The 19,833-nt window shown below is 48.0% G+C and overlaps 1 protein-coding gene across 2 annotated transcripts in view; it reads right to left on the reverse strand.

Moving 5' to 3' along the window:
- RIPOR3 (RIPOR family member 3) overlaps positions 1 to 19,833 on the reverse strand; it is an 87,308-nt gene that overhangs the window by 63,014 nt on the left and 4,461 nt on the right. The gene's annotated exons all lie outside the window — the stretch shown is intronic.

Consider the following 19,833-nt stretch of genomic DNA (forward strand, 5'->3'; position numbering starts at 1 on the left):
CTTTGCTTTTTAAAGGGGTCTTTTGCAGCAGCAGTATGCGGTTAATTTCTTGACTGCTGCTTCCATGGGTATTGATTGTGGATCCAAGTAAAATGAAATCCTTGACAACTTTAATAGTTTCTCCATTTATCATGCTGTTGTTTATTGGTCCAATCATGAGGATTTCTGTGTCCTTCATGATGAGGTGCAATCCTTACTGAAGACTGTAGTCTTTGATCTTCATCGTAAGTGCTTCAAGTCCACTCCACTTTCAGCAAGCAGGGTTGTGTCATCTGTATAACACAGGTTGTTAATGAGTCTTCTTCCAATCCTGATGCCCCATTCTTCTTCATATAGTCCAGCTTCTCAGATTATTTACTCAGCATACAGATTGAGTAAGTATGGTGAAAGGATACAAGCCTGACACACACCTTTCCTGACTTTAAACCCCATAGTATCCCCTTGTTCTGTCCAACGGCTGCCTCTTGGTCTACATACAGGTTCCTCCCAAGCACAATTAAGTGTTCTGGAATTCCCATTCTTTGCAATGTTATCCATAATTTGTTATGATCCACACAGTCGAATGCCTTTGCATAGTCAATAAAACACAAGTAAACATCTTTCTGGTATTCTCTGCTTTCAACTGAGATCCATCTGGCATCAGCAATGATATCCCTCATTTCATGTCCTCTTCTGAATTAGGCTTAAATTTCTGGCAGTTCACTGTCAATACACAGCTGCAACAGTTTTTGAATGATCTTCAGCAAAATTTTACTTGTGATATTAGTGATATTGTTCAATATTTTCTGCATTCTGTTGGATGACCTTTCTTTCGAATGGACATAAATGTGGATCTTTTCCAGTTGGTTAACTAGGTGGCTGTCTTGACATAGGCGAGTGAGTGCTTCCAGCACTGCATCCATTTGCTGAAACATCTTAGTCGGTATTCTATCAATTCCTGAAGCCTAGATTTTTGCCAATGCTTTCAGTGCAGCTTGGACTTCTTTCTTCAGTACCATCGGTTCTTGATCATATGCTACCTTCTGAGATGGCTGAACATAAATCAATTCTTTTTGGTACAGTAACTGTGTATTCCTTCCACCTTCTTTTGATGCTTCCTGTCATTCAATATTTTGCCCATAAAATCCTTCAATATTGCAACTCGAGGCTTAAATTTTTTCTTCAGTTCTTTCAGCTTGAGAAATGCCGATCATGTTCTTCGCTTTTTGTTTTCTAACTCCAGGTCTCTGCACATTTCATCATAACGCTTTACTTTGTCTTTTCAAGCCACCCTTTGAGATCTTCTGTTCAGCTCTTTTACTTCGTTTCTTCCATTCACTTTAGCTGTTCTATGTTCAAGATCAAGTTTCAGAATCTCTTCTGACATCCATCTTGATGCTTTCCTTTCTTTCCTGTCTTTTTAATGGCATTTTGTTTTCTTCATGTTTGATGTCCTTGATGTCACCCCACAACTTGTCTGGTCTTCGGTCATTACTGTTCGAAGTGTCAAATCTATTCTCAGGATGGTTTCTAAATTCCAGTTGGGTATACTTAAGGTCATACTTTGGCTCTTGTGGACTTGTTTTAATTTTCTTCAGCTTCAGCCTGAACTTACATATGAGCAATTGATGGTCTGCTCCACAGTCTGCCCCTGGCTTCTTTCTGACCAATGATATTGAGCTTCTCTATTGTCTCTTTCCACAGAATGTAGTAGATTTGATTCCGGTGTATTCCACATGGGAAGGTCCACGTGTATAGTCACTGTTTATGTTGTTGAAAAAAGGTATTTCCAACGAATAGGTCATTGGTTTTGCAAAATGCTATCATGCAATCTCTGGTGTGGTTTCTGTCACCAAGGCCGTATTTTCCACTACTGATCTTTCTTCTTTGTTTCCAACTTTCACATTCCAATCACCATTAATTATCAATGCACCTTGATTGCGTGTTTGATCAATTTCAGACTGCAGAAGTTGGTAAAAATCTTCAATTTCTTCATCTTTGGCATTAGCGGTTGGTGTGTAAATCTGAATTACAGTTGTATTAACTGGTCTTCCTTGTAGGCGTATGGATACTATCCTGTCACTGACAGCGTTGTACTTCAGGATAGATCTTGAAATGTTCTTTTTGACAATGAAGGCGATGCTGTTCCTCTTCGATTTTTCATTCCTGGCACAGTAGACCATCTTATTGTCCAATTCGAAATGGTCAATATCAGTCCATTTCAGCTCACTAATGCCTAGGATATTGATCTTCAAGCATTCCATTTCATTTTTGACTTCCAGTTATCCTAGATTCATACCTCATACGTTCCATGCTCTGATTATTAATGGACGTTTGTACTATTTCTTCTCATTTTGGGTAGAGGCACACCAGCAAATGAAGGTTCTGAAAGCTTTACTCCATCCACGTCATAAAGGTCAACTCTACTTTGAGGAGGCAGCTCTCCCTCAGCCATCGTTTGAGTGCCTTCCAACCTGGGGGGCTCATCTTCCAGCACTACATCAGATAATGTTTCACTGCTATTCATAAGGTTTTCTCTGGCCAATTTTTTTTTTTTTAGAAGTAGATCACCAGGTCCTTCTTCCTAGCTGGGTGACTTTCTGAGCCTCAGTTTGCTCCTCCGTACAAACAGGGGCTTGGATTAGACTTGTTGTTGTCATGTGCCGTCGAGCTGACCAAGTTTTCAAACTGCAAAGTGCAAATTGTTTATGGGCCAGGAGCTCAACTGAGTGGGTTAGGACAAGCACTGATTTCCGTTATTCAGCATCAGAAGCTGCGTTTTCACCAGTGCACACCCTGTCCTGTCTGGGAGTGACCTGAGGGCAGGGCTCCTGAGTGCTTCTCTAATCCCACCCAGCACCTAGCACAGAGCTATTACCCAAAAAACCGACTGCTGTTGCGACGATTCCAACTCCGAGAGACCCCATAGGACAGCAGAACTGCCCCACAGGGTTTCCAAGGCTGTAATCTCTACAGAATTAGACTGCCACATCTTTCTTCTGCAGAGCGGCTGGTGTGTTTGAACTGCCAACCCTTCTGTTAGCAGCCAAGTGCTTAACCACCAAGCCTCCAGAGGTGTTTACTGGCTGTCAGGTGACTCACATAGGGAACTGTGTCAGTCTATTCCACTTCCAGTGTCTGCCACGTGGATAAGAACCAGAGTCAGGCTTAGCTGGGTTTGGAGCCTGGCTCCACCTTTACCATGTAGCCCAGAGTAGTGCTACTCCTCCTTTCCAAGTTTCCATTTCAGCATCTGTTCATAGGGAATCATTCCACCGACTTCATATGGTTGTTATATAACTATTAATAAAGACATGCATGTAAAGCTCTTGGGGGCATTGGTAGTTAAGTGGTAGAAATCTTGCCTTCCATGCGGGAGACCCAGGTTCAATCCCTAGCCCATGCACCTCATGCACAGCCACCACCCATCTGTCAGTGGGGGTTTTGTGTTGTTATGATGTTGAACAGGTTTCAGCAGAGCTTTCAGACTAAGATGGACTAAGACGAATGGCCTGGTGAGCTACTTCCTAAATTTAAAACCTTATGGATCACAATAGCCCGATCCCATTGTGCATGGGGTGGCCAGGCGTAAAGCTTTTGGCCTTGTGGGAGGCACACAGACAGCCCATCAGCTCACTGAAATGATGATTAAATTAAGTTCATATCACATATGTCACAATAGGCTCACTGAGGTCAAGGTACCCCCTTCAGTACCTTTCTAAGAACAAATAATCACTAGTTACTTGGCACCTATTTGATGGGGTGAGGCTGAGTGGGGAGAATAATAGCTATGGCAGGACCTACTCTCCACGTTCTGGCTTCCCTAGATTGGCTGTCAGCCATTGGCTCTCCCCTCTAAGACACCCCCTCACCCCTCTCCCCAGAATGGAATAACTTCAGCATCAGCCCCTATTTGAGAATGCGGGCCTAACAGAACACATTATTAGATTTTACTGTATTTAAGGCAGGGCATCAAAAAGCCGACGGAAACCTCTGCGGGTGGACAGATAGTTTGATTGCATCGCCCTGCCTGTCTGTCTGCTGAGCCGCCAGTCGGCGGCCGAGACTTCTGCCTGTCCTCTGACCTTGAGTCTATTCTTTTCCTTGTGTGGCAGCTGTCTGGAGTGGAAATCTCCACTGAGTGACAGACCTCCTCTTGTTGCTCAAATCAGGCAGGATCCCACAGGAAAAGACACTGGCCGGGAGTTCCAAGGGTTCTGTCACTAAGTTCCTGTGTGACACCAGGGAAATCACTCAGACTTTCAGAGCTTCAGTCTCCTTAGCCCCATTGGCTGAGAGCAGAAATTATAAATAGGGTCATGTTCCAACACCAAGTGGTGGATACTGGTTGCTTTGGGTATAGTGTTGAGATGGGTTCTGAGGCTGTGTTTGGGCTCAATAGGAAAGAGTGCTGTGATCGACCAGCAATGTCTGCCATGAATTGAAGGAGAAATAATAGAGGAATGGTATGTATGTTGTCACATATTTGCCTCCCCAACCTAGATGCTCCATAAGCTTCCTCAGAGCTTAAAATGGCTCAGATTCTCAGCATCTCATTGGAACACCGAAAACTTCAGAAGACCTCTGCTGATTTGACCTTCTTTCTTCTAACAGTGCTACATTTTTCCTGTGATGAATGATCCCTCACTACTTTTTCACCCACACGGTTAAAGTGGACTAGAACACAGCCTAATCGGACTACCACATTCTTACTGGCACCATGACTGGTTCAGCTAAGGAATTCTCCTGCAAACCAGGTCCGTGAAAACCAGCCCTAAGACCCCACCCCCACCCTGCTGGATCCAGCCAGACCTGAGGCAAAACCCAATCCTAGACTTTTAAATGATGTGAACCAATGAATTCTCTTTCTTGTGGAGGCCAGAATGAGTTGGGGCTCATTCATTTGCAATGCAGAGTCCTAACACGCAGACTCCACGTCCTTCTTTTTCCCATCAGGACCCAGAATGGGGACCAAAGAAGGGTTTGGCTAGTATGACAGTGAGAACATCTGGGGCCTTGATTTTTCCCCTCCTGGGCCTGAGGCATTCACCTGCCAGGAGAAGATCTGGATTTGTACCGAAGTAATAAAGAGGAGGACCGTGGTGATACGCAGTTCCTGGTACTCAAAATAGATTTTGCTGTGTGACAAGAAGATTAAAAGGCACTGAGTGAGAAAACAGTTTTTAAAAGGTCCCTTAGCTTCCAATTAACATAGAAAAGGCTGCCCAGGTTCTAGGCTTTTTCCCAAATTGTAGCGAAAGTGAGGTTTTCCTTCTACCCATGACACCGGAGCATAAGGCCTGCTATCCATGGCAAAAGGAGCTTATAGCACAGAAAAACAGAAGAAAATCACCCAAAGTTGTCACAAATGTCCCAATTGCCTGGTTCTCGGTGTCAACCCAAAAAGGACCAAAGTATGTGGGGTGGTGGGCGAAGAGCAGGGACTGATGGGATCGCCTGGGTTCAAACCCCAGCTCTGCCACTTACTAGCTCTGTGATCCTGGGCAACTTATTTCACTTCTCTGTCCCTCAGTTTCCTCATTTGTATAATGGTGCTATGAGAATTGAACGAGTGAATGTGTATGAATGCTTAGAATAGTCCCTGGCATATAATAGGCACTCTGTGTGTAAGCTGCTTCTTTATGCTATTGCTGTTTTATACAAGTGAAGCCAGCTCCACAGGCAGGGGGGTTGATCTGATCCTCTGGGGGCTGGGGAGGAAGCTGAATCAATACCACTCCCACCAGCTTAGGGCGGGGGACCTGGAGGTGCGCCAGGTTGAAAGGAAGCCCTGATGCTCCCCTTTCCCTGGCTATGCTGGGTCCCTGCATGGCCCACATGCCTGGCAAAGGAGGAGGGGACACCTGGTTAGAGTGGGGCAGGGTGACCCTGCAGCAGGTGCTGGCAGTGGCCAGACAGCATAGGCAGGGGCTGGATGCAGAGGATGGGGGTGCAGTCGGGAGGACCAGTCAGAGCCCGGGGGAAACAAGTCAGCCAGGCAGAGCTCTAAGCCCTGCCCAGGCCGAGAGCCCAAAACATGAGTTGTACCAGCTCCCAGCTCAGCCGTGAATGCCAGGAGGGCAAGCAGCAATCCTGGCAGTGGATGTGGCTGGAGACCCCGACTCTCCCCCCAACCGGGAAGTCACATCATCAACACGCCTCCTGATGCCATCTTGGAGAGGAGCTAGGGACAAAGGGAGCGAAAGGAAATTTAAAACTGAGCATGACCTAAAGGCTAAAGTATTGCATCTGAGTAGTAAATTCACCAGATTAGACTAAATCTAGTTTTTTGCTTTTTTCTTTTCTCATTGTCCTATGACTGAAGTTTGTGAGAATTATCTGATCAGTTATAGAAAATAAAGCAAAGCCTTTTTCCCTGCACACACGCTTGGGAGGGTGAGCACATGTGCAGCCCCCACAGCAGTCACCCCAACGGTGGGACCCTCACCTGTCTTGCTCAGTACTGGGCCTGAATGTAGTAGGTGCTCAGCCGATCTCCACCGAGTAAGCCAATGTGCAGTTAATTTCTGAGTCTCAGTGGTGGCTGGAGGCAGAAGGTGACTGGTCCTGGGATCAAGGAGGAAGGACGAGGCTCTTTGCTTCATGGGGAGGATGGGCTCTGAAGTCAGACCCAACTGAGTTCAAACCCTGGCTCTGCCCTCATGGGAGACAACATCTGATGGCCCCCAATGACCCCGCCTCCTGGTGTTCACACCGTGTGTAATCCCCTCCCCTCGAGTGGAAGCTGGACCTAAAGACTATTCCAATGAATAAAACAAGGCAAAGGTGATAGAATGTCACCACCAAGATTAGGTTACCAAAGACTGGGACTCCTGACTTGCTTGTCCTCTTTTCTCTCTCTCACCTTCTTGGTTTGCTCATTTGATGAAACAAGGTGCGGCGCTGGAGAAAGCCACGTGGCAAGGAACTGAGGGCGGCCTTCAGCCAACAGCCGGCCAGGAACTGAGGCTCTCAGTCCAATAGCCACGAGAAACTGAATGCTGCAAGCACCACTGAGTGAGCTTGTGAGTGGATCCTGCCCCAGCCAGTCCTTGAGATGATCACAGCCCTAACTAGCACCTTCACTATAGCCCGTGAGAGACCCTGGGGCAGAGGGCCAGCTAAGCTAGGCCCAATTCCTAGCCCACAGAAATCAGGAAAGCAAACGTCTATGGCTTTAAGTCACTAAATTTGGGGGTAATTTGTTATTCAGCAATAGAGAACAGATACAGCCCCTCTTTTGCTCTAGGCTCTTGAACCAATTAGCCTTTCTGTGTGCACCTCACCTAAAAACAGGTCAGCAAAAAAAAGGAAGACCTTCAACAAGATGGACTGACAAAGTGGCTGCAACAACGGGCTCAAACATAACAACAATTATGAGGCTGGCACAGGACCAGGCAACGTTTCTTTCTGTTGTGCATGGGGTCACAATGAGTTGGAACAGACTTGACAGCACCTTACAACAATACCTTGCAGGTTTGTAGTGAGAATGGAAAAAATGAATGAGCTATGGATAGGTGGTAGAAGGAAAATGCCCACGGGCTAGAGCGGTGAGAAGATCACAGACCCAAGGGTAGGTGGACTCAGGCCATGAAGAGTCCTCACTGAGCAGCTACCAAGCTCCTGGCTGTCCCCCGGGAAGGGACCACACCAGAGGCAAAGCCCCACCTCTGTTCTAACTTTTCCTAGGCCATTTCTCCTGGGGCTTCGAGGGCCAGTGCTCAGAGCTGCCTCTGAGGGAGAAGCCAGCAGAGGCCCGGGGCATGAGGAGGAGACATGGCAGGGGCACCCAGCACCCTCGAACTTTGCCTGCCACCCCCATGCTGGGCTCTACTGACCCTTGTTCGTAGATTATGTTTATGGTGGGGCTGCTGTTGCCTAAAAGCTGGCTGGGCTTAGTGCTGTGGGGACAAACAGACGGAAACCCACAGCATCTGATAGCCTCAGAAACTGACCCTCGTGGAAGAGCTACAGCCAGCTGGCAAGAGGACCACGCCTGGCCATGCTCCCTTGGCGGTCAGACCTGGGGGCAATGGGCAATGGGCAAAGGGAAGGGGGCAGGCTTCAGCCCCCACATTGTAACAGATGATAGACCCCGAATCAGGAGAACAAGTGTTCAACCTGGGTGCACATCAGAGCACCTGGGAGCCTGGACAAATATGACGTCTGTGTGAACCAGAGGCTGGTCTCAGGCTGGACACCTTTCCCACACCCCTCCCGGGCCTGACTGCCGATGGAGGTACACGTCCTCCCATCCATCCCAGGCTAGAGTCCTGTGGGCAGAAGGCTCACAGGGCCATGTGGCCACTGTCTGTCTATCCCTCACTCCTTAGTATGGGGTGTGAAGACAGACCCTTGATCTCCACAAATGTGGAGGCTGGCTGCCAGCTCACGGACAGCACACCTGTAGCAATGGGAGGTTTGTGGGTAACCCCAGAGTCCCTCCTGGTTCCCCCCGCCCACTCCCACTTCAACTGATCCTGCAGCTTCTCATGATGCTGGGGTGCATGGACCACCTAGGCTGGGTAACAACCAATATCTGTACCCCATGGGCTTGCTAGTGGCCGGGTCTTCTGGATGACTCCCAATTGCCCCACAGGGCAGGTGTTAGAAGAAGGCTCTGCCCTTGTACAGCAGGCGAGTTAGGAGCCTCGCCCAAATCCTCAGCTAGAAAGCGGTAGCGCCACTCCTGCCTTGAGTCCTGGCTCTGCTCTTCTCTGTCTACCAAGGCAACCCCCACCACCCCACCATCATCACCACAGCAATGGCTCACATTTAATGAGAACTCACTTTGTGCCGCTAGCTCACTGAAGCCTCACAAACCCCTTGGAGGCAAGTTCTATCTCCATCTCTGTTTTACAGAGAGGCTGTCTAAGGCCCAGGTGGTCGGTGGAGGCAGCCTGGCTTTGTGATGATGCACTGTTCTGTCTCCCTCTGAGTCCGCTGTCTCAGATGTGGCTGGCCCCTATCACTTATCAGCTACCCCCAGCCAAGCCCAGCAGCCTGGCTTTGTCAGATCTCCCCACGGGCCTCCACCTCACTCCCCAGGTAGGAAAAGGCATCTCAGCTCTCCCTGCTGACAGAGTAGCTTATTCCTGTACGCAAAGTCCCAGTCATCGGGAATTACAACGCTTTCTTCCCCACATGGAACTCATGGCTCCAAGAGGCCCCTAGTTGCACACTCTCCCACCAGGCGAAGAAGTGATTTCCACGTCCCTGGCACAGGCGCATTAAAATGTAAAAGTTGTACATCAGCTGGCAGCAGCGCTCATGTGTCTCTGTTAGGCCTACTCCGCTCCGCCAGGCTTAGTCCCTCCTCGCTCTCAAAGAAACAGCTTCATCCTCCGAGGGCCTCCCCGGGACCAGGAGAGGCATCAGAGCCCGCAGACCCGACGACCACGGTGAATCGCTCTGCGAGGATTTAATAGCATAGTCTTGATGACGAATAAATCACATCTAATGGACCATTTTTCAATTTGTAGTTCCAAGGCAAGACTCTCAAAACGTTAACAGATGTGAGGAATGAAACGCCCAGCCTCTGGCACGCTCAGGGGCTCTGACACGCACGGCGTTCACCCTGGTTTCCCACCCACGGGAGAGCCAGGCAGGAGATTTGGGTCCAGAGTGGGAACACAACGAACGCATGCTCGCCACTGTAAAGACAAGGTTTCTTTTTCTCTCTTTTTACAGCTCTGGCAGAGATATGTCTGGAGAGAAGTGTGGGCCAGGAAAGAGCGAATCTCAGATGCCTGGGATTCTGGGACAAGAAAGTACAGCAGATTCCAAGCTCTTGGGATGAGACCGGAGGGTTAGAAATCTTGCCAGCTTCAGAGTCTGAACCCAGATGTGCCATTTACTAGTTGTGTGACCTCAGGCAAGTCAGTTCACCTGGAGGTAGTCCTGGCCCCACCTTGTGAGGGTTCAGAGGATTGAATGGAAAATGGAATAAAGTGCTGAGTAAATACTGGGGTAAGGCCAGTCTTCATAACAGACCAAACCAGTGGCCATCAAGTGACTCCAACTCATAGCGACCCTATAGGACAGAGTAGAACTACACTATTGGGTTTCTAAGGCTGTAATCTTTACGGAGGCAGATTGCCACATCTTTCTCCAGCAGAGTAGCTGGTGGATTTGAACTGCCAACCTTTTGGTCAGCAGCTGAACGCTTAACTACTGCACTGCCAGGGTTCCTTATATTCATAATAAAACCAAAAAAACTCACTGCCATCAAGCCGATTCTGACTCATAGCGACTTTATAGGACAGAGTAGAACTGCCCTATAGGGTTTCCAAGGAGCAGCTGGTGGATTCGAACGGCTGACCTTTTGGTTAAGAGCCAAGCTCTTAACCACTGTGCCACCAGGGCTCCTTGTATTCATAATAAAAAAAGCTAATATCTATTTACTGGAGCCCTGGTGGTGCAATGGTTAAGCGCTAACCAGAAGGTCAGCAGTTTGAGCCCATCCAGTGGCTCCGAGAAAGAAAGACCTCACAATCTGCTCCTGTAAAGATGACAGCGTAGGAAAAGTACAGGGCAGTTCTGCTCTGTCATATACAAGTAGACACGTTGGAATCGAATAGAACAGCACACAACAACAACAAACAATATTTATTTGGTGGTTACTGTGTACCAGGTACTTTTATAAATGTATCACATTTGTGAAATCCTTTAAATCCTCACAACAACCCTTAGTGGTAGATACTATTATTATTATTATCCCATTTTGCAAAGGGAGACGTGGAGAAGTTAAGGGACTTGTAGCCAGATCCAGATTTGAATCTTGATCTATCTGGTTTAAAACCTGCTCTCCAGGGCTGGCTGTATGTGCCAAGTGCTAGCTTGTTCAGGCTCACTGTGATAATCTTTATTCCCATTTCGTAGATGAGGAAACTGAGGTCAGAGAGGTGCAATAGTATGTCCAAGGACACACTAGTTAGGGACGGACAAAGTCAGGTCCATCTGACTCCAAAGCCAATGCCAGTTCGGTTGACCAGACCACACCTGGCCACTTTTCAATGCCAGTGCTTTTGGGTGGCTCTGAGATCCGGTGCAGGGGCCACCACAGTCAGCAGTGTGGGGAAGGTAGCAGTTACTTCTGCTCATGCATTCGTTCACACTTTCAGGGAAGAAGAATAAAGTCCAACGGCAGGTAAGGAGGGCACCAGGGCCAGCATCACTGGTGTGGGGATCCCTCTGGACCATGGATACCCCCAAACGACCCTGAAGCCATGCCTGGATTTACCTCATTTGGATTTTCTGTAGTCACTGCTGCTAAGCGGTGGCTTGGGAAAGAAGGGCAAAAAAAGGCAAATCCGCACTTCCGATATAATCTAGCAGCAAAGATTCCTCGCCCTGGGTCAAGGGTATTTTTCCACCAGGAAACAAGAACAGTTCATCTGAGTTTCTTCACCCTTTGTTCCAAGATGCAAAAATGTCAGCAATGCGGAGGGCTCTGGCCACGGAAGGACCCGGCTGGTCCCCGCGGTCAGGTCCCTGCACAGCCGCGCCGGGGCAAAGAACACTGCAAGAGAGCTGGGAGGAGAGGCTGCCAGCGGCTGCTGTGCCGAGGACTTGCCGTGGGCGTGAGGCGAGGCTCTCCCCATCTTGGGCCCTGGTTTTCTTCTCTGATCCAACATGACACTAAGCATTTGTCAAAACCCATAGGGCTGTATGACACAGAGAGTGAACCCTAACGTGAGCGATGTTGTTGGGTGCCATCAAATGGATTCTGACTCAAAGTGACCCTATAGGACAGAGTAGAACTGCCCCATAGGGTTTCCAAGGCTGTAATCTTTACAGGAGCAGATGGCCAGGTCTTTTCCACCGAAGAGTGGCTGGTGGGTTTGAACCACAGCCAAGTGCTTAACCACTACGCCACCAGAATTTCTTTCTTTCTTTCTTTCTTTTTGTTGTGCCTTAAGTGAAAGTTCACAAATCAAGTCAGTCTCTCACACAAAAACTTAATATACACCTTGCTACATACTCCCAATTGCTCTCCCCCTAATGAGACAGCCTGCTCCTTCCCTTACCACCAGAATTTCTTAATGTGAGCTCTGGATTTTAGTGAATAATAATGCATGGAAATTGGCTCATCAATTGTTAACAAACGTACTGCAGGAATGCAAGGTGTAAATAGGAGAGACCACGCGAGGGAAGGAGGTAAACGGAACTGTCTGTACTTTCTGCACAATTTTTCTGTAAACCTAAAACACTTCTAAAAAATGAAGTCTATTAAAAAATAAAATAAAGGCAGCACCAAATATTGATGAAAAAAAAAAAAGCCTGGTCCACTATCTCACAGAGGTAAGAGGTAGCCGACTATACGAATATAGGGAAGGTCATATTGGGCTTTTTTCCTTTATTTTCCCGTCAACATCGTGACCCACCCCCCGCCAAGATCTTACTTTATAACAAACATACTTGGCCCTGGTAGTTAATCCAAATGGATTCACTAAGCACCAACTGCATGCATATCGCTGTGCCAGTCTCTGGGAGGATACTTACAACTATCAACACTGATAATTAATAATAGTATTATGGATTGAATTGTGTTCCTCAAAAAGATATGTTGAAGTCCTAACTCCCAGTACCTGTGAATGTGGCCTTGTTTGGAAAGGGGGTCTTTGAAGATGTTATCAGCTAACATGAGGTCATACTGGAATAGAGTGGGTTCTAATCCAATATGGCTGACGTCCTTACAAAAGAGGAGAAGAGACTCAGACAAAAAGACACAGAGGGAGGACAACCATGTGGCAGTGCAGGCAGAGACTGGAGCGATCTACAAGTTAAGGAACGCCAAGGATCGCTGGCATCTCCAGAAGCTGGGAGAGAGGCATGGACCAGGTTCTCCCTCAGAGCCTCGGAAGGAATCAACACCATCAACACCCTGATTTCAGACTCCTAGCCTCCATAACTCTGAGACAATAAATATCTGCTCTTCTAAGCCACCAATTTGTGTGTTTTTTGTTGTTGTTACAGCAGCACTGGGAAGCCATTATGAATATCAACACTGATACCATTTGTTGAGCATTTGCTAGATTTAACACATTATGTACTTTTCCTCATTCAACTCTCACAACAGCCCTGCCTAACACGTATTATTAAGACCAAGAGAAAACTGAGTTCAGAGAGAATATAATTTGCCCCGTGCCGCACAGGTAAGTCTGCCGCCCTAGCCTTTATTCTCTGCTGCCAAATCAGACCCTGCTGCCGACAAGTACCTACAGCCCAGCTGGTGAGAACAGGCCCAGAGCTCCTGTGGACGTGGTGTTTCTAACACTGGCTTGTATTTTCCATGCTGGACACAGGGTCAAGCGCCCTACATGTGTTGTGTCACTGAGACCTCACAAGGCCTTCCTGTGAGGTTGTCACCATTATTATTATTATTATCCTGCTTGTACAGATGAGGACATGGAGGCTCAGGGGTTAGTTGGGTGGAAGCCCTAGGGAGTCAGGACCAAACTCCACCCACAGTTCAGCTTCTCCATCATCACATGTTCTGCCCCGCACAAAGGGAGCTAGATAGCATGGGTGGCAGGGACACCAAAGGTGTTGGAGGAGAGATTCCAGAAAGCTTCCTAGAGGAAGAGGATCTCAAAGGTCAGGCAGAATTGGCATAGTACAGACACCCTGTCTCCCGACCTCAATAGGGAATTTGCCAGGAACTGGAGGCTGGAGGGTCCTGGCCCCCAACATTCTGGAAACTCACCCATTGGTGCTTTACTTGCCTGAGGGGCACGGGAGGAATCTGTCCTGCCTAGCTTGGGGAGAGCCGGACCTGCCTCCAGCCCCACCCCACAGGCCTGTCTACGTTCCAGGCCAGGCCTGGCCTTGTGCCCAATGTCTCTCTTCATTCTGCAGGCCCCAGGAAAGAAGTCCAGAGCCAAGGTTATCATGAGGTTCACATATCTTAGGGGAACATGCTGTGGGGTGTAGGGCTGGTACACAAAGCCACATGTTATTCAATGCAGCATGTGTGATCACAGAAGACTGGACCCAACCTCATGTCCATCAACAGGGGATTTGGTTAAAATATTCCAGTATATCCACGGGACTCCCGTGTCCACGGAGGAAGGAGGAAGAAGGCAAGGGTCAGGAATAAATAACAGAAGCTGATGTTTGTGGAGGGCTTTATACACGTTGGGAACTCTTGCAAGTGCTTTTTGTGTCTTAACTCATTTAATCCTTACATCAATCTCATGAGGTGGAACCATTATCATCGCTTCAAAATGAGGAAACTGAGGCACCGAGAGCCCAAGTCCCCTGTCCGAGGTTCACGGTTCTAGATAGGCAGAGCTGGAATCTGGTGCAGGCAGTGGGTGCCAGAGCCACGTGCAGAACCCCTCTGCCATGCCGTCTCTCAGCTTCCCCACCTGGCCAAGGGTTCCGCCACCAGGAACACCCTGGAACCTTGGAGTGAAGAGAAACACACAGACAACCATCCATACTTCCCTGCCCTCTGCTGGCCTGGGGCAGCAGGTGTCATTAGATGAGCCTCGGTCTGAAACAGATTCAGAGAGCGCAGACGCTGTGGTAGCCAGCTTCCCTCTACAGTCAATTACTTCCAGCCAGCAGGGCCCACTGATTACTTTTATAGCCTTTTCTGGAGTCATGACAAGGAAAACTAAACGATCCACAGGACCCCTTTCGTCACTACCAGCCGGCTTTCACAGTTGGGGGTGCAGGAAGGAAAGGAAAATCACTTTTTTTCCTCACTTTGAGCTAATCAACAGAACTCAAGGCTGACCGGCCAATATGTTGGTGTTGAGAAAAGCTGTTCTCAAGCAGAACTAATTGGCAACAGAGCTGGAATCCGCCCCCCTCCCCAACCCCAGAAAAAAGCATAAACGTGCTTTATCCCAGGGAATTACCCTTTGGAATAGGTATTCCAGACATGTTGTGTGCAACCGTCTGCTCCAGGCCAAAGGCAGCCTGTGCTGGTTACAACTCAACCACTTCAGCCTTTTTCCGCAATAAAATGATCACAAAGGTCAACGGCCCAAACCAGCCCAGCCTGTCCGGAGTGGACCTTTGCTTTCTGTTGCCAGGCACCAGCTCCCAGCTTCTAGGAACAGCGCCATGATCTGTAGACACTGGTTTGGCTGGAACTGATCCCCGCTCGACTCCAGGGATGATCATCGACAGGATTAAGCCAATCAGCATGTCCCAATCCCCTGGCCACAAGACAGGGTGAGGGATGGACATATAACCCAACGACAACAATAAGGCACAAGAGGAACACTTAATCAGGGTTAAAGAAAAGAGAGATCTTCCCATTTTAGAGAAACTGAGGTGCAGAGAGGAGCCCTGGTGGTGCAGTGGTGCTTAGCTTAACCGAAAGGGCATCGGTTTGAACCCACTAGCCACTCCATGGGATTTACAGCCTTGGAAACCCTATGGGGCAGTTCTACTGTGTCCTATAGGGTCCCCATGAGTCAGAATTGACTTGACGGCAATGAGTTTGGTTTAGGAGGTGCAGAGAGTTGAAGTAACTTGCCCAGGGTCACACAGCGAGGTGGTAGAAGATCCAGGATTTGAACCCAAATCTATAACTGGAGGGTTTCCAACGCTTAACCACTAAGCTCCACCTCGAGACAGCATAAACTCGAAGGAAGCCAAACAAGCTGGATTCAAACCCAGCTCTGCTGTTTACTCCATGTGACTTCTGGCATGTTATTTAGCCCTTCTGTTTCTTAGTTTCCATATCCGCGAATGGGGCTCATAACAGTACCTCCATTTGCGGGCTCTGAAGTGTAAATGAACCAACAGCAACAGACGTCAAGTGCATGGAACAGTGCCTGTCACGCAGTGAGGATTTGCTGCTGCCCCCGCTCACCGTTTCCCACGCGTGCTGAGAACCAGACTAAAGAAGGGCATGTCGGGTGAAGGAGGAAGAGGTTGATGCTAACAGGGCACAGTCTTCAACTCCTAACCCAAGTTTCCCTTCCTGGAAGGCAGGAATTAAGACATGGGACTTTTGGAGGTTCTCAGACCTGGAGATATACAGTTAGTGGCAGCTGGGCCTGTTGTTCTTCGTGGTGTCAAGATCTGGAGGAATTTCCTCCCACTCAAGTGGCAACAAGTAAGACATCTGACAAATACCACGTGGTAGAGGGTGGTGTGTGAATTGGTACAACCATGTTGCATTAGGGAATTAGTTCAGATTCCTTGTGACCCAGCCATTCTACTCCTGGACACGTATCTGAGACAAACGCCAGCATGTGTGTACCACGACATAGGCAAGAACAGTCCAGGCAAGCAAAAAGACAACTGGAAACAACCCAAATACCCATAGACAGGAAAAATAAACTCTAGTGAATTCAACCCTGGAATAGTACACAGCAGTGAAAAGTGAAATAACAACAAACAATATGCAAAGATGAATTTTAGTGATGAAATGCTTTATGAACATTTAAGTGCCAGAAGATATAGGTCTTTTTATAAAGTTCAAAAGTAAAAGTAAATAATCATTTTGGCACATATATAATCATTTTGGCACAAAACTTAAAAAAAAAAAAAAAAAAAGCAAGGAAAACAAACACAAAATTTGAAGCAGTAACTCCCTCATGGGAAGGGTAGAATGGGAGAGGAAAGAGCCCATAAATTATTATACGTTATTAAGTTCTGGTTCCCAGGGTGAGCAGTGGGTTCACAAGTCTTTATTAGGTTATGAATAAACCTATGGAGATTGTTAGATGGGAAGATAGATTGGGCCAGAGATGTCATGGTTTGATGATACTTAATTAAATGCTATTAATTAAATTCTATTTACCTGGACTAGATTTGGGGCCAAGGACCTAATGGGGGACCCTGGGCAGGTGAGTGAAAGTCCCTAGTCCGGTCCCTCAGGTGTTAACCAGCATTAGACCATTCAGCTCCCTGGCGGATGGGGGTGTCCAATTGTGCGTTTGGAGGAAACACTTAAGGCCCCCTCCTCATGCTTCCATCTTCAGGGTCTTCCCTAGAATATTCTCCCTGCCCCTTACTCATTCTCCCCAGGGAGTGCGTTTTCTGGCTGCACTAGTCTGGAAGGCGATGTCACATGCTCCCTGCATCTCCCCGGACCCCAAATACTTAGCGGTGGGAGGCCAGCAGCATTGGAGGGAGTTCAATTCGAGGAGCAACATCAACATGGCCACAACCCCATGGCCACACATGAATCTGCCTCCTCTAACCTGCCTGACCCACCTGGACTCAGGTGGGGAAGAGGGTGCTGTTTACAGGGACCTCCAAGCCCATCTGTGACAGAGACCCTGAGGGAGGTGTGAAGGGAAGGTGTGGGCCATTCACTCCACACTGTCCTTGGGCACCCCATGCACATCATGTCTCTTCACTGACTGCCTCAGAGCCTTGGTCTCAAAGGTGACAGACACCAAGAGCGGTGAGTGCAGGGCCACCTGAAGGGCCACAAACCCTTGTGTTGGGAATGTGAGTCCTTTTCTTGGTCCAACAGGTTGATGATGCACAGTGTCACAGACCCTCATTGTTACTCAAACTAGTGATAACTTAGTGGGCTAGCACAGCTTATCAATAGCTGGTATTCATAAATGACCCTAATTCATGTTCCCCTAAAAAGTCTGGCTACCTTGTTGCCCTCAGCAACACAGCAAAGCAACTATTTCAACAAGTATTTATTGAGTGAATACTATGTGTCTACTATGCGCCAATAAATACTTCCTGAGCGCCTACAGTCACTACTTGTCCATCAGTGGAGGCTTGCGTGTTGCTATGATGCTGAGCAGGTTTCAGCAGAGCTTCCAGACTAAGACAAAGAAGAAAAGCCTGGTAATCTACTTCTGAAAATCAGTCAATGAAAACCTTGTGGATCACAACGGTCTGATCCACAGCTGACCATGAGGATGGCGCAGGACCGGGCAGCATTTAGTTCCATTGTGCACCAGGTCATCGTCATAAGTCAGGGGCTGGCTTGATGATAGCTAGCAGCAACAATTATGGGATACAGCACTGAACAAAACAGGCAAAAATAAAAATCCTGCCCTCAGGAAACTCACATTCCAGTAGGGGACAGACACTTAAGAAAAAAAGAAAAGAGAAGAAAATTATATAACACGTTAACCAAAAACCATTGCCATCAAGTCAATTCCAACTCATAGTGACCCTAAAGGGCAGAGTAGAAGTGCCACACTGGGTTTTCAAAGCTGCAAATCTTTAGAGAGGCAGGCTGCCACATCTTTCTCTCGCAGAGCAGTTGGTGGGTTTGAACCACTGACCTTTTGTTTAGCAGCCAAGTGCTAAACCACTGCACCACCAGGGCTCCTACTGTAGCATGTCAGATGATGATAAGTGCTAAGGAGAAAAATTAACCAGATAAGGGGAAAGAGAATTAAGGAGTGGTAGAGGTAGGGCAGAAACCCTGGTGGCGCAGTGGTTAAGAGCCTGGCTGCTAACCAAAAGGTCAGCTGTTCGAACCCACCAGCTGCTCCTTGGGAACCCTATGAGGGCAGTTCCACTCTGTCCTACAGGGTTGCTATGAGTTGAAATCGACTTGACAGCAACATGTTTGGTTTTGGGGGTGGTTAGAGGTAGGGCTGCAGTTTTAAATAAAGGATGAGGATGGGCCTCAGTGAGGCAATGTTCGAACAAAGACCTGAAGGATGCAAAGGAGTGCGCCATGTGAGGATCTGGGCAATGAATGTTTCAGGCAGAGGGAAAAGCAAGTGCAAAGGCCCTGAGGCAGGACTGTGCCTGGCGTAACTGAGAACAGCAAGCGTGGCTGGAGCCAAATCAGCAAGGGGACATGTGGGGAGATGAGCTCGGAGAGGTAACCAGTTCAGATGCTGCAGGGCCTGGTGGACCATGGTGGGGGTTTTACCTTTTACTCTGGGTGAGGTGGGAGCCGAGGCAGGGTGGTGGTGGGTGGGTTCTGAGCAGAGGAGGGACAGGATCTGATTTCACTGTAACAGGGCCCCGCTGACTGCATAGAAAGGACCAGCTGTCAGGGAAACAAGAGGAGAAGCAGAGACCAGTGAGGAGGCAACTACAACTGTCCAGAGAGAGAGAGAGACACCATGGCGGCTTGGACCAGGGTGGGGGAAGTGGAGGTGACGAGAAGCAGTCAGCTTCTGGATACACGCTGGGGATAAAGCCAACAGTATTTCTTTTTTACTGCAACGTAGAAGCAGCTGGGCTCTACCTGAGTGTGTTAGAGTCATGAAAGTTTGAGAGCTATGTCTTAAAGTCTGGTTATGAAAATGGATCCCTTCCACCCCCTTCTAGGAATTCTATTATGCAAACATGACAATGAACTTGAAGGTCTTCGTGGGCTAACGTGGAAACGCACCCAGGGTGTATTGTCAAATGAAAGAAGGAGGATGCAGGGTAGACTATATAGAATGATCCCGTTTTTGAAAAATTTAAAAAAAGAAAAATATGACTACGAGCAAGTGAATGGTCTGAAAGAAGAGTGGTCCCCTGGAGGAGTGTCAGAGCAACTGAGACAAACTCAGGACTGCCCTTCCTGCCATACAAAACAAGAAAACATGCCCCTTCGTATTTTTTTTTAATCACTGAGGCCATGAGTCCCTTCTTGAGCTCCAGTCGCACTTCCCTTGGCTAACGCCCCCACCTGGGCCTCCTCTTTGGCCCAGACTCTCAAAGGGGCGGGAACTTGGGAAGGAGAAACTTTTTCCTCTCGTGCTCACTTTGGAGAACTGGAAAGGACCCACCTGGCTCCTTGGGTTTCTAAAAATAGAAAGTTGTCTTGACTTTCCTATAGGTTTGGCTTAGCTGTTCTTTCTGCTTCTTCCAAGATGCTGTTTCTATTACAGAATCATACACCGCGCATGAAAATAAGGGATGGCAGGAGTGAGACCTGGAGCGGGATGGAATTAGCAG

The sequence above is a fragment of the Loxodonta africana genome, chromosome 24 (genome assembly GCF_030014295.1).
Source record: "Loxodonta africana isolate mLoxAfr1 chromosome 24, mLoxAfr1.hap2, whole genome shotgun sequence".
NCBI classification, from domain to species: domain Eukaryota; kingdom Metazoa; phylum Chordata; class Mammalia; order Proboscidea; family Elephantidae; genus Loxodonta; species Loxodonta africana.